The 16,824-nt window shown below is 38.5% G+C and overlaps 1 protein-coding gene across 13 annotated transcripts in view; it reads right to left on the reverse strand.

Annotated features, from left to right (window-relative positions):
- BNC2 (basonuclin zinc finger protein 2) overlaps window positions 1-16,824 on the reverse strand; it is a 355,957-nt gene that overhangs the window by 50,654 nt on the left and 288,479 nt on the right. The window lies entirely within an intron of this gene.

Consider the following 16,824-nt stretch of genomic DNA (forward strand, 5'->3'; position numbering starts at 1 on the left):
GAGAAAAAACTTATTGATTCTGCATAATTATTGAATTCAATAGAAAGTGCACTGCTGCCTGCACATGAAACACTAAGCTAAAAAAACAACATGCGAACAGTGTTAACAGAAGTTGACTAAAAAAAAGCAAACTTTTCAGCCATGCAAATGTAGTAATTAGAGTCACAGTTAGGGAAACAGACTGAGTTTAATAATGTCAGAGCAAACAAAATGTAGACCACTGGGGCTCTGTGATCTAAAATGCATTCAATACTGTTATTTTAACAACAGTGATCTATGTATGGTGCAACTTTTCAGCTTACACTGGTTTAAGGCATGAACTCTTGCTGTGCACTCCATTGTAAAATACAGAAAATTGTACCTTAATCTTTATTAAAAGGTGACACTATAAGAAAGAGTTAAATAAATATATTTGACAATTTGCTTCTTAAACATAAGTAGACATAAGACTGAACTAACTCACAAACTATCCCACCAAATAACTGCAGAAAATGTTGATGTATGGCAAAAAATCTTAAAAATGGCATATAATACCAATATATTATTCTTTTTATTTTTTTTCAAGAGACCAACAGTGAAAAACACTTTCATTACCAGCTCACATCAAAAGGTAGATATTGAGGCACTGGTTTTAAGTATAACTGGTGAATTACTAGCAAGCTTGCAATCTTGCTATGGTTTAGACTTAAGAGATGAATTTTTTGCAGCCTTGTTATAAATGACAGTTACAAATATTTAAAAAGTAAACATCTGATGGATGTAGATAGCATAAATGTGTAAAAATGTTGTCTCTTAACATTGCCTTCTGATAGCAAGGGAAAAATCCAGAGAGAATACACATCAGTAATCACTAGACTATCTGTTGTTAAATATACATTAAAAAGCATTTCACACTTTCATTTTTGCTAGTAAGCATGAGATTTGCCTGGAGGTAGGACTTAAAAATTCTGCAATGTAATGTCAGGCAATCCATTCCAGCATGTATTGATAAAAACATATTAAAATACTTATATAATGAATACATCATTTTATTGGCATCTTTCCTGTTGGGCAAATGCTGGACATATCATCAGTACACTAACACCAACAAGCACTGTTGCAGGCCATCAAACCAAAATTATTCCAATGCTTCCCCATGCATTAAACAGTCTGAAAGCTTTGCAAGAAACTCAATACGATCTCTAGTCTTTTTAAATCTTGAATATCATCTTCAGAACCTATCTGAACACTTTGCAAAACTCACTAGCCCTTTTTGGATTAGGAAGCCTGCAAATCTTTCAAATTTTTCAGGCTCAATTACTGTTTTCCAGTCTTCAAAGGACTGATTCTTTCCTCTTCCCTTCCTACCCTCCCATTTTCTGCAGAACTAGAAAATGCAATTTGCCCAAATGGAAAATTATATGTTTAACTTTGATTAGACTTGTTTTTCATTATTCCAGTTGTGATTTCTGTTACCTCCTGATGCAAAGCTAATGATGAGGGCCAGTGCCACAGCATCTTAGATGTGACTGTAAAACCTTTAGAAAGACTCCACTCATGACAGTTCATACTCAAGCCTTACAAGACTAAGAAACCTCCAACAGTAACCTAATAATGGAAAATCCTTCAGCGGACTCTCATCCAGTTGACCCAGATGCAGAGCCCCAGAAGCCATCTCTATGCCCAAACTGTTCAGTGTGAATCTACACAGAGATTAAAGAAAGAGCATCGTGCAGATGATGGTCCTGGTTCGCAGCATTAGTGAAGACATGTCCCCAGCTTTGAAAACTTTTCAAAGGCACTCTGGACATCTCTAATTTCTGTGCTCTCCCACTTCTACACGTCTGATGGAAGTGAATGAGTATGCTAAAGGAAGTAGTGGAAATCACAGTGAACTTCTAAAACCAAAACAACAACAACAACAACAACAACAACAACAAAAACAAAATGAAGAGGACCAAAAAAACCCAAAACCAAAGGTTCACATTTTAAAACTCTAAAAGTTTATTTTCTTTCCATTCGACTAACTTTGGCTACTTGCCCTGTGAATGTGACCTAAAGCTTCTTATATTTACTTCTCCCACAACTTCCAGCCAGCCATAATGGTTTGACTTCCGAGCAATTCCCGTGTGCAACTACAAAACTGGCCTCAGTTCAGATTTTGGTCTCCAGGCCTTTGCCGTCACCTCTGACCCAATCTATACCACACACACTTTTAATCCAAAGCCACAAGTATTCAGGCCTTCTAACTGTAACTTGCATTGTTTGAAGATGGAAATAACACTGTCTAATTTACACTGCTTACATGCATTGAATTAGGACTCCTGTCTGCAGCCAACTGCAGGCTGCTTTGCAATGTACTACTGGTAGTAATTTGTTTTGTTTTTGCTTTAATTTGTAAATCACTCACAGGCTTCTGTAACAGATGGGTGCTTTATAAATATGAACATATAAGTAAATAAAAATTAGATACAGCCAGCTTGAGAATAACTCATGAGAACAGTAGGTACAAGCCCCATAGCAGCCTCCCACAAGTCAGACGACGGGACCAGTCATGTCACATGGTGGCAGTGGACCTGGCTCTTCACATACACAGGACGGGCAGGCATCTCCTCATGCTGGGGCTCCCATCACACTTTCTGTGAGTTATTCCACAGCCTAACTCACAGATGCCAGCAGCGTTTACACAGTCTACCTCTCAGTGAGACATCCCTACCTTTGTCTCGTTTAGTTAAGGTAAACAGTAAGGAACATTTTGGATATCCAGTACAAGGGGAGAGACTTCCAGCATCCGCTAAGTCCCACTGACCACGAAGTCCCACAGCTGCAGGTTTGATTGTCATGGGGTTATCTTTAAATGTCATAAAAGAGCAGGGAATCAGAAAGTTAGTCTTAAATGACCCTCGCCTCCTCCTACGGGTTGCACCAAGGTTTAACATAGCTGAGGAATGATCTCTATTCACCGATTCCTCGTTCTACATAGTGTGTCTCAGTCATTGTCACCTTCAGGACCAGAAAGGACTTTACATAGTTTACCACAGCAGTGATCAAGCCAGCAGGTATACGAAAAGCTGTTGACATCAGACATGCAAACTTCTTCTAGTTTTGCTTTTGCTGTATTTTGAGGTAATCTATATTTTATTCTTCTTCCTGTGAATACTGCATTGATTAACTGAAGGATGTATTTCTGAACACTAAATATATATATATAAAAAATAAATATATATTATATATATTATAAATATAAATATTATATATATAAATATATAAATATATATATTTAAATAGATATGCTTATACATTTATTTATCTCTCTTTATTTTATTATTTGAAATAGATTTTGAAAATACTTTGGTCTGCACTTCTGAATGAAGAAATCAGTAGATTTTTTTTTTAAAGCAAAAGAACAGCATTTTACTTTCAATTTGCATATAATTAACTTTTTGCCATAAATAAGAATAGATTTAGTTAATGCTTCAAGCTATATCTGGTTAATTTTCAGGAAGAAGCTTTTTTTCTCAACAAAAGTAAAGAAAAATTGCACAGATGCCTATATTTCTTAAAAAGCATACTACCTATGGATACTGTATAGGACACGCTTCAGTATTTACATAGTGATGGTTTTTCCACAAATCACTGTTAACTATGTATTATGCAGAACTAGATAAAGAGTGAATAGGAATGTCATTTTTTGATAAAACTTAAAATTAAAAAAAAATCTAACCATTATCCCCTTTGAATTAAGCTATAACTAGCTAGGGATCTCTGTGTATGGTAATACTTGATTAGAGGTTCAAGTCCTTTCTTACATGTAATCGATTTCTTGTTTCTTACAATCTCTCACGCTAAATTTTCTCCCTAAAGCCATTAAATCATATCCATATTTAAATATTTCATGACAAAAGGTTCCAATTTATATTACTTTTTTCAGCTCACTACTGATTAAGCCAAGCCTCCCGTGACAATGTGTACAAGGAAGTCAGTCAGTGCAGAGATACCACTGTATGCTTACAGCTATAAACCAGGCAGTAGACAAGTAAGCTGAACCTCTACAGCATACAATGATGCTCTTTCTTCTTTGCCCATACAGCCTTATTTTTGTTTTTGTTTTATTTTATATGCGTGGGAAGCTCTCTTTCTATTTCAGATGGAGATAAATTTTTAATCTCTAAGTCATATAAAATTAACCTCCAAGGGTACAAGACATAACACTGAATCTTTTTCTAAATATAAACACACACTTGACTCTTCTCCTTCCCATGTATGTATATGTATTTATTCTTTGTATGGATACAGGTTCACATACACACATACTGCATTAGATCTATAAAGCAATGTCATGGTTAATCATCCTGAACCTGTCTCCTGATTTTTGCTGACCTGTGGGTTAGGAAGAGATGTGTCAGGGTATGTTAGGCTACATCGTGTCTTAAACTTCTGGGTCAGATCAGAGCAAGTGATGGGCCTCATGATGATTATCTCAGATCATACAAATAGGCTACAATAGAAGATGGACACAAAGTTCACTCTAATTTGTAAGAGTTTAATTGGGGAGAACTGTGAAGAAGAGTCTTGATTCCCTGAGGGCCTTTGAGCTTTGCAAATTTTAAGCTTTCAATTCAGCTTGAAAACCTCCCAATTTAAAAGCTGCCTATTTAGAAAATAAGGACAGTCTACGCAAACATGCACCGTCAACCCTGAACTTCTGTTATGAAATCAGTTGTTTTAAACTCTCACTCTCTGTGCCTCCATTATCTTGACCTAATTTTATACATAGGCACATGCATTCACACAGACATATATATATATGTATACATACATATCATAGACTTTTTTGCAGATTTATTTTTATGTCACTAATTAATTTCTTGGCATACGTAAAAGACAGTGTGTATGTGTGTGTGTGTGTAAATATATATATATATGTGCCTGGCTGAATGCATAGTGAGAGAAGATTATACAAGAGATGAGATTAATAGAAAGGTTAAAAAGAAGTAAAAACTGTTTTTTAAACAAACCTCACATTCTAGGAAGCACTCAAGGATTATTTTCAGGCACTGTTGTGGTAATTTCTGAGAACCACTTGAAGTTATATAGAAAAACATATTGGCAGGCTTATTTATTTCAGCAAGTTTGCATTTGCATCATAAACTCTCATTTTCTAAGCATATCTGGATACCAAATATCCAGGGCGCAAATATTACATAGATGCATATTTGATTAATTAATTAAGCAAGCCAAGTGTTTATCACATATTGGTCTCCTACAAGCCCTTCTAAAACAGCTATATATTTCCTAGCTGATCTCAAGGAAGCATTTTGAGTGCAGCTGTAACGATTGAAAAGCAGACTGAAACATACTGACTTGGTCATACTATAATTGCAGAGGATGGTTTTAATTAGGGCGTAGACAGAAAAAAAAAATCAACATTTGTTTCTGATAAAGAAAACCCTACATAATTTCCAAGATTTAGGGTTTGTTGTTTTTGTTTGGCTGAATTTCCCAGGAGCATCTCTTTACTTCCCATTATTAAATTTCAAGCTGTTACACCATGGGTAGTCCTACTACTCCTGTGGTAGAAGTGACCAGTGTGTAGCAATACACCAACTCACTTTGCAAAGATGTGATAGGCAATGAGCAACACCTCTTGATCCTTTGTAAGTATTTAGCCAAACCCCACAGACTTCAGCAGACTGAGGTAAGCCCTATAACCAGCTTTTCATAGAAATAATGTATTCACATACTCACTTTCCTCTTAGGTGTTTTTACCATGCTGAACCTAACTCACCTTTGCTCCTGTAGACATGAGAAAAAGGTGTGCATACTTGCTCACTGTGATTATACATGTGCAACTGATAGGAGATTTAAAATACCCAGCCTGCAAAGAGCCATGGCTAAAATATTTTTTCCTCATCTGTCACTTCTCATCCATCTCCGACCGGCCCTCCTTCCCCAACTGAAATCATATGAACAAACTCATGTTAAAGTGTCAGCAGTCCTTTCCTTGAGTTATACTGCAGCAGCAGGAACCAACACGGTGCAGCACTACTGAGTTCTCAGTCAATAATGGAAATCTTTATCTTTGGGTTTTGCTGCAGCCTCCACTGCACTAGCAAAAATCAAAAGCAATGGATCTTCTTCCCCTCTGACCCCCTCCCCCCATTTCTCTTACCAATTGGAGTTGCTTTCTTCCCCCCAAAGACCTGGAGGCTACTAGTATATGACAGCAGGGGAAAAAAAGAAGGTTCGCTTTCCCCAAAGTATCAATAAGAAGGAGACTTCCACTGTGTATTCAGTGAAGAGTAACAGGAAAGAGGTTATGTTTACTTATGCCTATATGTCTGCTTATATTTACTTTTGCTACCAGGTATATAAAGGTACTTACTTGGGTTGCTGCTTAGACTTCAGCTCTCCTTATGTAATCAGTAGAAACAAGCTTTGCACTTTCCACCAAAAGGACCGCAAAGACCTTTACAAACTTTTATTAATTGATATGGTATACAGCAGGTCAAATCTGACTGCACTGTAAATCCAGGGCAATTCCACTAATCGTGCTGGAGAGTAAATTTGACTTAACTTAGCACTGCAACATTATGTGGAGCCAAATCTGTTCGGATAGGTATTGGGGCAGGGGGAGGGGGGAGGTAGTGCCATGATGGGCTGCGTAATGATGCACAGGGGCACAGTGCAACAGCCTGGGAGTGAAAGTGAGGAGCACCGTGTCCTGCTGGAACTACAGATGGAGCCGAAGGAGGTGGGATGCAATAACTGCAGCTGAAACCTCGCCAGGACACCACCATAACTCTTGCTTAAAAGTCTATGGGGTCTTTGCTGACCAAAAGTATGCAAGTCCTCTGTTTTATGTCTCATCCCTAAGACACATGCCAGCAGCGCAGACCCCTGCCCGATCAACCTGCTGGTTCTGGACCAAAATACAGGGAGCGGTATCAAAATACAAGATCTCCAACACACACTGCTGCCTTCCGGAACTGAACTTCTCTATAGAGCATCCCAATTGCAGAGCCCCTTCCCATTTTTTAGGTCCCACAACCCTTAAATAAGGTTACTACATTTTAAAGTATTGCCCTTGAAAGACAATGACATTCGGTTGATTTCCAACTGAAAAGTATCTATGGAAAAAAAATCTCTTACAAATGGCGGAGAGGTGAGAGAGGGTCTTAACTGTTTTCTTAAAAGAAACATTATTTGAACTCTTTCCCATTCTTCACAAATGTGTATTCACCTCTACAACTCCAGTAAAACTCTTAGGATGCAAGGGCACTGGTTCTAAATGCTTTTTCTGATTTTTAAAGCATATTGTTTGACTTTTGATAAAATATTCACTTTGTTATGGAATGCTCTTGATTATGGACCTGATAAGAATATATAATTCAAAAGAGATTATCACTTTTATTCTGAATAACAGTGTGTACAGCCTTTTTCTTTTTAAAACTATGATAGGTCACTGTGGGGTTACAACATACTTAAGCACAGCAGTTCCACCTTCATTTAATCATAGCAACTCCATCAAGCACCTGTACAGTTGGGTACCTAACAAATTTTTGCACAGTAAACCTATGTCCACACTCAGGGGAAGACAATCTAAGCACACTAAGAGCCTGATGCTCCCCTTACCTGTACTGATTTTCAAAAGATTTCTAAAGACTTCACTAAACAAGGAAATTAGTATAAGGTGACCAAAGTCATCTGCTTCATGGTATATGTGCATGAACACATTTTAATGCACAGTAAAGGTGAGGCAACTCTCCTTGCCTTCATCAAATCATAGAATATCTAGATTTCATGGAAACCGAGCATTCAAACCCTTTAAAGAACTTTGTAATTCAGTTTTGGATTCCAAACATAGAGAAATATTCTGATACCTTTGCTTTCCTAGAAGCCTATGACAGTGGAAAATTCATTTAAATGTCTCCGAAGTAGCTTTGCTACTAAGGCATGGTGAGCAACAGAGGGTGTTACCCTTAGGCAGACATGGCTCTTAAGGCAATTGAACCACCAAGCACACTGTATATGAAGCCTTTCAGACAGTACGAACTGCCATGGATGCTACTGGATAGGATTTAGACAGATAATGGCATGAACACAGCAAACAACTGAAATAACTTCAGCTACAAATTAACTTTTTCTAGACTTCTTCTGTTCAAGCCAAGCCTGTAACAACACAGTTTTGCATGCAAGTTGATAGGAAATAGCCAGCATGCATATAACCATACCTATCACTGATTTTCAAATGAACTTCCACTGATTTCTGTATATACAACTGCACATTTAGCTATGCCATGAAAGAAAATTTGCCTTATTACTGTCAGTCCCTGCAACTGCACATGTTTTAACTGTTTTGTGTCAGTGCGGCATAACTCACTGAGAAGAAACTTTATGGTTTCTCTGCTCAGGCAGTCTCTAAGGGAATTCAGGAAGCTCCTTAAGTCCCTCTCTCTGTGCCTCAGTTTCACCAACACTGAAAGAATAGCACAAAATTTTTACAAGAAACAGGAAACATTCCCGAAGAGCACCAATGAGATACTGTATTTGCAATATACACAGCCACAAGAGACACCCAAGCTCTTTTCAGCCAAGACCTTCGCTAATGCACAATGTGATAATACCAACAAATCATCATGTCATACATTCCCACAGCTGCTCCGTGTAACATGCACTGCACCAAAAGTAAAGCGAGGTATCTAACAGTCAAGTCAAACTAGATGATCAGATTTTCCCTTTCTCACTTCTGATCTTCTAAATCTAAACTCAATGCAGACTTAACAGCAAATGGAAAATTTAAGCAACAAAAGCTGGATCTTCCCAGACTTGTAAGTAAAACTTCCAAAGCAGTCAATATGACATTTGCCTAACCAGCGGCATAGTAAGGAATTAAGAAGTTGCCCAAGGACAGAAATACTGGAGTGAAAGTGCCAATAAGTTATACTCATAAATTGGATTTCATTACATGCTTGGTTCTCTGACTGAACACAAAGTTGTGCCTCAATAAAGAGATTCAGCTGTGCTATATGCTGGGTATATGAATGGCAGCAGAATCACGAGATTGATTTCCATCTTTAGTATTCATTAGGGGACTATGCATTATTACTTGCAATATATACAAAATGATCTTAATGAGGCCTTTTCCCTTGGACTGTTTACTCAAAAAATCTACACCAAGAAAAACAGGTGTATCATAGGTGGCCATGTGATGCAGAAGGGAGGCAGCAGGGCACAGAAGTGACACCCAAAAAGGCAAAGGTCACCAGAATACAAAAATGCTATGGCACATGAAGTGAGTTATCTGTTTGCACATATTACAGGCACTGAAATGCAAAAGAAAGTGGGGGAAATTATATTACAGTGTACAAAGTAATAATAACTGTGCCTGCATGTCTTAATACCCTCTTGTCCCAGCAGTCCTGACTTTCTAGGCAGCCCACTTCTCCACATTAACAGTAGTCATTTGGAGAGCAGCAAACGTGCCATTAGAAGCACTTTTACAAGTGTATATTCATCCACCAATTAGCTTAATGTGGCCGCTTTCTGCATATTTTCTATCCAGGCTTGCACAAATCTTATTAATATTTCCCCCTAGCGCTTTGACAGATTACCTTGTCATTATGCATCCTGGAGCCTTTTAAACAATATGGGTAAACTACTGTTTGCGAGGTTAATGACAATTATCCCCTAATTACTGCATAAGTCACTCAGTCCACTTTATCTCATAGGCAGGGTTCTGCTCTGTGTATCTGCCATTGTGTCACTGTAAATGAATCTTGTATTGCTATGTTTATCTGTCGTTGTCTTGTAAATTACACTGACAGAAGAATGAACAAATTACTGTGTGTCATCACTTAAATACGGCTTCTGATAAAAAAAAATCCCACAAGCACAGCACTTGAATTTTAGCCTGATCACAATTAGTAAACACATATTTAATGTTTTAGGAGATATATTTAGGAGTGGATGGGACACAGTGTGGTGACAGAAGGCCCTGAAGTGATAACACTACGGATGGTAAAACAGAAGAAATACAAAAACTACAGTAATGGTATTTTCATGATCACCTCCTGAGAACTTTTCTGCTATTTTAACAGTTCATAGATGAGCCAGTGGTATTTTCCAAACCATCTTGTATTCAGGGCTGTGCTGAATTCCACAACTTCCATTGTTTCTGACCACATCCACACAGGCTTTTCTTTAGCAGAGAAATCCAAATACAAAAGGGAACAGAACTATGATCCATAAAACCACAGGCCACACTAATTTAATGGAGGCATTTTAAAACACTATCAAAGAAGATTAATAATTTTGAACATGCCTGTCCTGACCAGTGCCAGTGACTCCAACAGGATCAGTACACAAGCCAGGGCAGAATCTGGCAGGCAGTACCAAAGTCAATGTATTGATTAAATTTTTTTTTTTTAATTAGCATATTACCTACTGTTTTCCACAGTGCCTGCACTTTGGGTCACCTCCTTGGTGTAATTAGAGTAAAAAATAATCATAAGTTCAATTCACTGTCCATGGATTGAGGTATTTCTATCTCAAGAGAAGAAGTCAGAACTGGTAAATACCAGTCTCCCGGTATATCCCATCTTTAGGCGCAATTTCAAACCAACATTAAGATTACTCCACTGGTAGGACCAGTGGAGACCAGATATGCCCTGCCTTGAGAAAGCTCACTTCTTATTGACCTCGATTGCCTCTTTCACCAAAGACTTCTTTCACCAGTGACTTCAACAAAGTAGCCTGTATTCAGAGGCAAAATAAGGCTTTGGGAAAGAATGATTTGGGACTGGCAAATAAGAACACATTTCCCATATCAGAAAAACAGCTGCCTTTTAAACACTGCTGCTTCTTATATTGTTACTGGAAAGGTAACTGAGCTACAACCCTAGGAACCATGGCCCTACAGCCACCTAGGCAAAAGGTGTAACGGAGGCAATTCAGTCCTACTCCGTCTTGGAAAGGGCTCTTCTTGGGTCAGAGAGGGCTCTTTATTCTTGCTTTGGATTGCTGGCAATCACATTAATTGCGGAGAATTAGCAATGCATGCACACGTTGTCGTAACTCTGACTACAAAACTGATTCCCTCATGACCGGGGTGCAGTCACAGCGCAGGAACTTCCCGTCACCATTGACCTGAGCAGACACCAATTCATTTCCTTCTCCTCAAACCTGACATTCAACTTTTAGAAGAAGGGTATTTCCCTGATTGCCAGACAAATGGATGATTCATGAAGTGAGCGGTTCTTTTAGGCACTTGGATGAAACCGTCAGTGCTGCATAGCTAGCAGGAGGACTAACGCATAACTACAGCACTGTCATGCCTGCATCCTGCAATCAGGTTACACAGTAACGCATTTAACACCTTTGTGGACATGCTTTATATACACACACACTCCTGTATGTGTAATGCATTCACACACGATATATATATTGATAAGATAATGGTACAAATTTGCATAATGTAAAATGTATTTGATTTTGACTTGTATTTCACATGGCTCTTGGTTTAGCAAACAAATACATCCTAAAACATATTCAGCACCATCTTCTGACTAGTCCAGTGCAAAAACAAGGAAGCCAGGAGGACAATATGCAAGGTGGAGCAGAGTACGATTCTTGAAGGGGAAAACTATATTATGTTTAAACTGCTGTCCAAGAAAAACGAAGTCTCAGACTTCTCCAGCAGCTGGTGATTATATACTGCTATTCAGCAGGTTATTCCAACATTGAAAACCTTTTTATCACAGTAAAACGAACATTTACCTAATTGGATTATGATAGTGTCACATTCGGAAAGAATGAACAAACTGAAATATAATAAAATTACTGATATGACTGAAAATAATGGTGATTTGTATGGAACATGCACAAGGAGCACACCTCCGATCATACTCTTATTACAGGTTCGAGGAAAAGCTGTAGTGAAGTGAGAAGAAAATGTAACAGTGATCACTGCCAGGGATAACTGAAAAGACTGATCGATTTCGCGTAAGCACTACCTCAAGGGTTTTGGTCCCACTAGGATTGATCTTTGTGTCTGTCCTGTGTTCAGTCAATGCAACTTTCAGCAGGGTATCTGCTGCAGATATAAATGGAAGTGCTGCAGTAATCCTCCACCCTCCCTTCAAGTATGTTGTTTTCTCTCTATGCTGAAGGAAAAGTAAACCCAATGCAGTTGATGGCAAAGCTGCTGCAACGGATGGTTACAAATATTTAAGGATACAAAACAATGTTATAGTCATGTACAATAATATTTGAAGCATGCATGTATAAATCATTAATATTTCTTTTTGAATTTGGAGATTCATTGGCCTCTGACCTCTGCTAATGGCACAGTAACTCTGCATGACAGAGAAGTGTTATACACTTGTAATAGGTAAGTTGGTTGTGTCACATCAAACGAAGGCGAGGATTAACACTTGCCTTCTATGCAGGCAAGAGTGGGTCCTAAATCCAACATTAACCTTCGAGGGCAGGGAACGAGGGCTGGCTGCTACTGGGAAAAACTGTGAGACTAGTTTAACTGAGCAAGTTTTATGAAAAACCTTGGAAAAATAACAAAATGAAATTAGGTGACAGCTAAGAAACCAAATAGTAGAAGTATTCAGTAGAAGTATTCATCTTTCAAAAATTTTCCTCTACTTTGCAGTTTTTCTTTTTGCACATTTCTGGTTTCATCAGCTTTCTTCAAACAATCTCTAGAGATACTGAGTTAGTTGCAGAGAGCTCCATTCATTAAGGAAAATTATTTACATAGGTATTATTCCATTTTGCTTGAGATCTTTTACATTTAAATGAAAATGTGTACCTTTGATCTAAGCCTGATTCAAAAAGCTAAGTGATACTTTGTATGGACTCAGATCAGCAGGTGGTAAAGGTTGGAGTAAGCAGGAAAGCACTATAAAATTGAAAATGTACACAGTGTTAACAAGACAGCTCATTTATAGCCTTACTTATGGAAGAAAATTCTAAAGAGGAACTTGAACACCATTACATTTACAAATATTTAAAAAACTAAAACCAGTATTTTTCTGTATTCATCATTTCCAGAGAATTTTACACACTGTGGAGTTTTAGCCACTCTTTTTTCTCCCAGCAACCGCAGAAGAAAGACAAAACCAAATTTTTTATAAGCAATTTATGTTGAAAAGGACACTGGAAGATAGAAAAGCTATCCACATGATGGACCTGACAGAAGAATGAACAAGAAAAACTAAATGTTGGATATTAACGAAAGGTATTCATGAACCACTGGCCGCTCCCTCTCTTTAGGCAAAATCCCCTTTCTCCAAACACTATGAAAGCTCTGACTGGGTAAATTCTTCAAAGCTGAGCCATGCTGAGGCCTGTACTCCCCTTCTCCTTCTTCCAGCCAAATGCTCTGCTATGGTTTGATGGATCCAAGCGTTTATGAAAACTTAGTTCATGTGTGAAAAATCATTATGTCCATTTTGTAGCTCTAGAGCTACTGTTTAAACTTCAGGTGCAAATGACCTAAAGACTTTGCAGCTCAAATTCAGCTACCAAACTGCACCTATTTTGAGGGTTTAAAGAAGGGCATAAGACATCAAACAAAAATCTTGCAAACTACAAACATTTGCCACCTGAAAAGAAAACCAACCTTTCTACATTTTTAAAGCCTCTTCATACAGTGATCTCAGAGGAAAGAGAGGAAGCAGGCAACCCAGTGCTTAGGGGACTGCCCAAGCTAACTGAGGTTTTATTCCTAGACCACTAGCCACTTCTTGTGTATTCTGGACAAGATGACGTGATTTCATAGTCTTTCCTCGTCTTAGCTCCTTGTCCTTAAAAGGGACTTGACAGCATTTCCCCTTACTTCATGGGGATGTTGTGATGAAAAGCACACCACAGATTTTGAGAGGCTGGAGTAAGTGGAGACCTACATATATGTAACTTGAAATAAACAGTTTACTGTGAACTTGACCCTGCTCTATGAATATTCAGATAAATCTGCCCTACAATAAGGTTTTATATGAACTGAACTATGGAAGAATTTGAAAAGAAGAGAGACTTAGAAAGAGCTATCTAGAGAGTTGCGGTACAATCATACTCCTTTTTTCAATGGAAGACAGTGGGACACGGCCAGAGGGATTGATTTCTATGATATTCAGACATGCCTGTTCTAGGCCAACCTCTTGGAGAATGACCTTTATTACACTACTTTGTGATTGCTTCATTCATGCTTATTATGTTCAGAATTTCCCAAGTGAAATAATTCTCAAATAAATGTACAAATTCCACTTCCCCAAATGGTCACCAATAAACTGTCATTAGATTGCTCATAACACAGCAAACTTTGGAGGAAATAACAGTGCTCATATTTGTAAGAATCTTTTGATAATTTTACAAGCCACCCTTACCTCAGGGGACAAGCCACTTAATACAGAGGAGACTCCCTTGAATACAAATATTTGTTGCAAAGCAAATAAAATGAATTATTTTCATAAAAAGAGAGCAGTAAGAATAGCTCAGCAAAATGGAACCAAAAAGTAACTTTTAATGTCTTTGGCACATCCCCAGCTCTTAGAAATGGCATCCAAAGTTGGTCCAAGTGTGGCTGATAAACCAGCTTTAGAGCTGCCTTTCAACTTTCACTTTTTAATAATAAAAAATCAATATATAGAGGATTATGAGCCTCTTGGTTTTGATTTTTATATCAAAAGCAAAAGACTGACAAGGTTATGGTGGTGTATGAAACTGCTCAGGCCAGAGCCATCATGATGCAAATATTTTATACTCTATTTATTTATGGCGCTCTACTGAGAGGCTAAAAAAAAATATTAAAATAAAATGAATGTTCTTTCTTACCTATATGTGTGTGTGCATGTGTGTGTGTGTGTGTATACACATATATATATATACAAAATCTCATGTGTAAATGCAATCTTGGATATGTAATCTAACCCCCCAAAAATTAACAGATTACATTTCAGACCCTGAGTTAATCATGTGTGTCTATTCTAAAATAAAACACAGGCTAGTCTGCATACAAATGTAAATGCTCATATGGGCCAACTGCATTGTGGAGCAAAGGGAAAGTATCGAGACGTACAAAAGAAACAATCAAACAGTTCTCTAAACTTCAACGCACTCAGCAATCACAGAATCACTCAGCTGTCCCTCAGCAATAGGAATGTCTGAAATGAAACTGCAGGAAGTAAGAGTCTCTGTTTCGTTGTTCATAGACAGCCCAATTGAGCTTGGATCAATTTGTATAATAAAACAGAAGTCTTATAGAGATAGGCCATATTCTTGCAGTCTTGACAAAGGCAAATGGGAACTAAAGCCTGCAAGCCAATGCCAATTTTGACCATGTAGGACAGCAAGGTCAGACCTCTAAAGGCATCTGTAAAACTCATAGTCATTTATAAGTTTTCTAAAATACACCTGTATGTCATGCAGTTCTCTTACCAAGCAATAGCTGTTGCCAAGTCTTTAGAAATACATTAGCATTGTTATGTGATCAACTCTTGGAATTGTTTTCTACACTTTTTCTGAAGTGAACTATGGAGTAATTAATTCAATTTGGTGGAGCCAACCAGGCAAAGTTACCTGTGGTCTCCATCCACACGAGCTTGAAGGAGGGAACCAGGCCTTTTAAAATCCATTAATCAAATCAAATTACTAGGCAGGATCATAAACAATTACATTGTTGTACACACATAGCAAGAAGGCCATGGCAAACAGCAGCAAGCAGTAGGTAAGAACATGCAGTAATGCAGTGGCTTATGCCTGCTTTTTCACGGACTTAGAAGAGTGAATAGCCGCTGAATTTACACTCACACAAAGCCATGAAGATAACGAGCGCATAAAGCACGACTGAATAGACAAAAACAGGACTCAGGCACTATACTATTTGTGAACCACCTTTTACATAAGATGGAGTCTCATCAGGTTAAAGCTGGGCTTTTGCGTTCCTCAAGTGCATTGTCTCACTTTATTCCAGCAAAAACTGAAGTTTTAGGAGGGAAGACAAAGAATGAAGTTGTGTTTTCATGGCAGCGGGGCAGGTGAGGTTTGGAAAGAAGCGGTAAAAGGGTGTGTGAGAATTAAGCAGGGGGGCATACCAGTAGTCCACTCCCTCAGCCCCTGTCCTATTCGCTCGGCTCTTCTTCCTATTTTTCAACCAGAGTGGTGAGAGCTGTGGCACGGACAGCCACCTACAGCACAACCATCCGCAAGCGAGCACGGGGCTGGACTGATGCCAGAGCCATAAAAGCAGCATTCATTTAGTATTTTTTTAAGCACGTCGTATTGTGCAGAGCCCTGTGAGGACGGCCGATTTCCACCAAGCCCCACCTCCACTGCGAGGCACCCGATGGCGTCACAGACCCCAAGGGTTTCACCCCCGAGCCCAGCCCAGCCCGCGGCGCCCGCCAGGCCCGCCCCACGGAGCCCATGCCCGGGCTGGGGCGTGTGCTGCAAGGCGTATTGTTAGGTCAGGCTCAGTGTCAAATAGTAAAGAACCCAGGTGAGAGTGCCCAGCTTTAAAATAATGACAAGCATGCACTCCCGCACACACACAGATTTCCTGAGTTTTGTCTAGATTTCCTAGAGAATTCTACCTATTAAAGTTCTTTGATCTTCACCCTAATACTGCCATGGTAAAAGCTCTCTAGTGAAAGGTGCTGAGGCAGAACTCCCTGACATAATGATAAAAAAGTTTCTTGGACTTTATGATATCTGAACACATTTTTGCTAGATATTCAATGCCTTTTTCTAGTGCTCTTCTGTCATTTCACTTATCTGTCTTGGATTTTTTTATTAAGCAGTGTGACTTGACTGCTGTTATATTTGAACTGAGCAAGA

Source organism: Dromaius novaehollandiae, chromosome Z (assembly GCF_036370855.1).
Source record: "Dromaius novaehollandiae isolate bDroNov1 chromosome Z, bDroNov1.hap1, whole genome shotgun sequence".
Taxonomy (NCBI): domain Eukaryota; kingdom Metazoa; phylum Chordata; class Aves; order Casuariiformes; family Dromaiidae; genus Dromaius; species Dromaius novaehollandiae.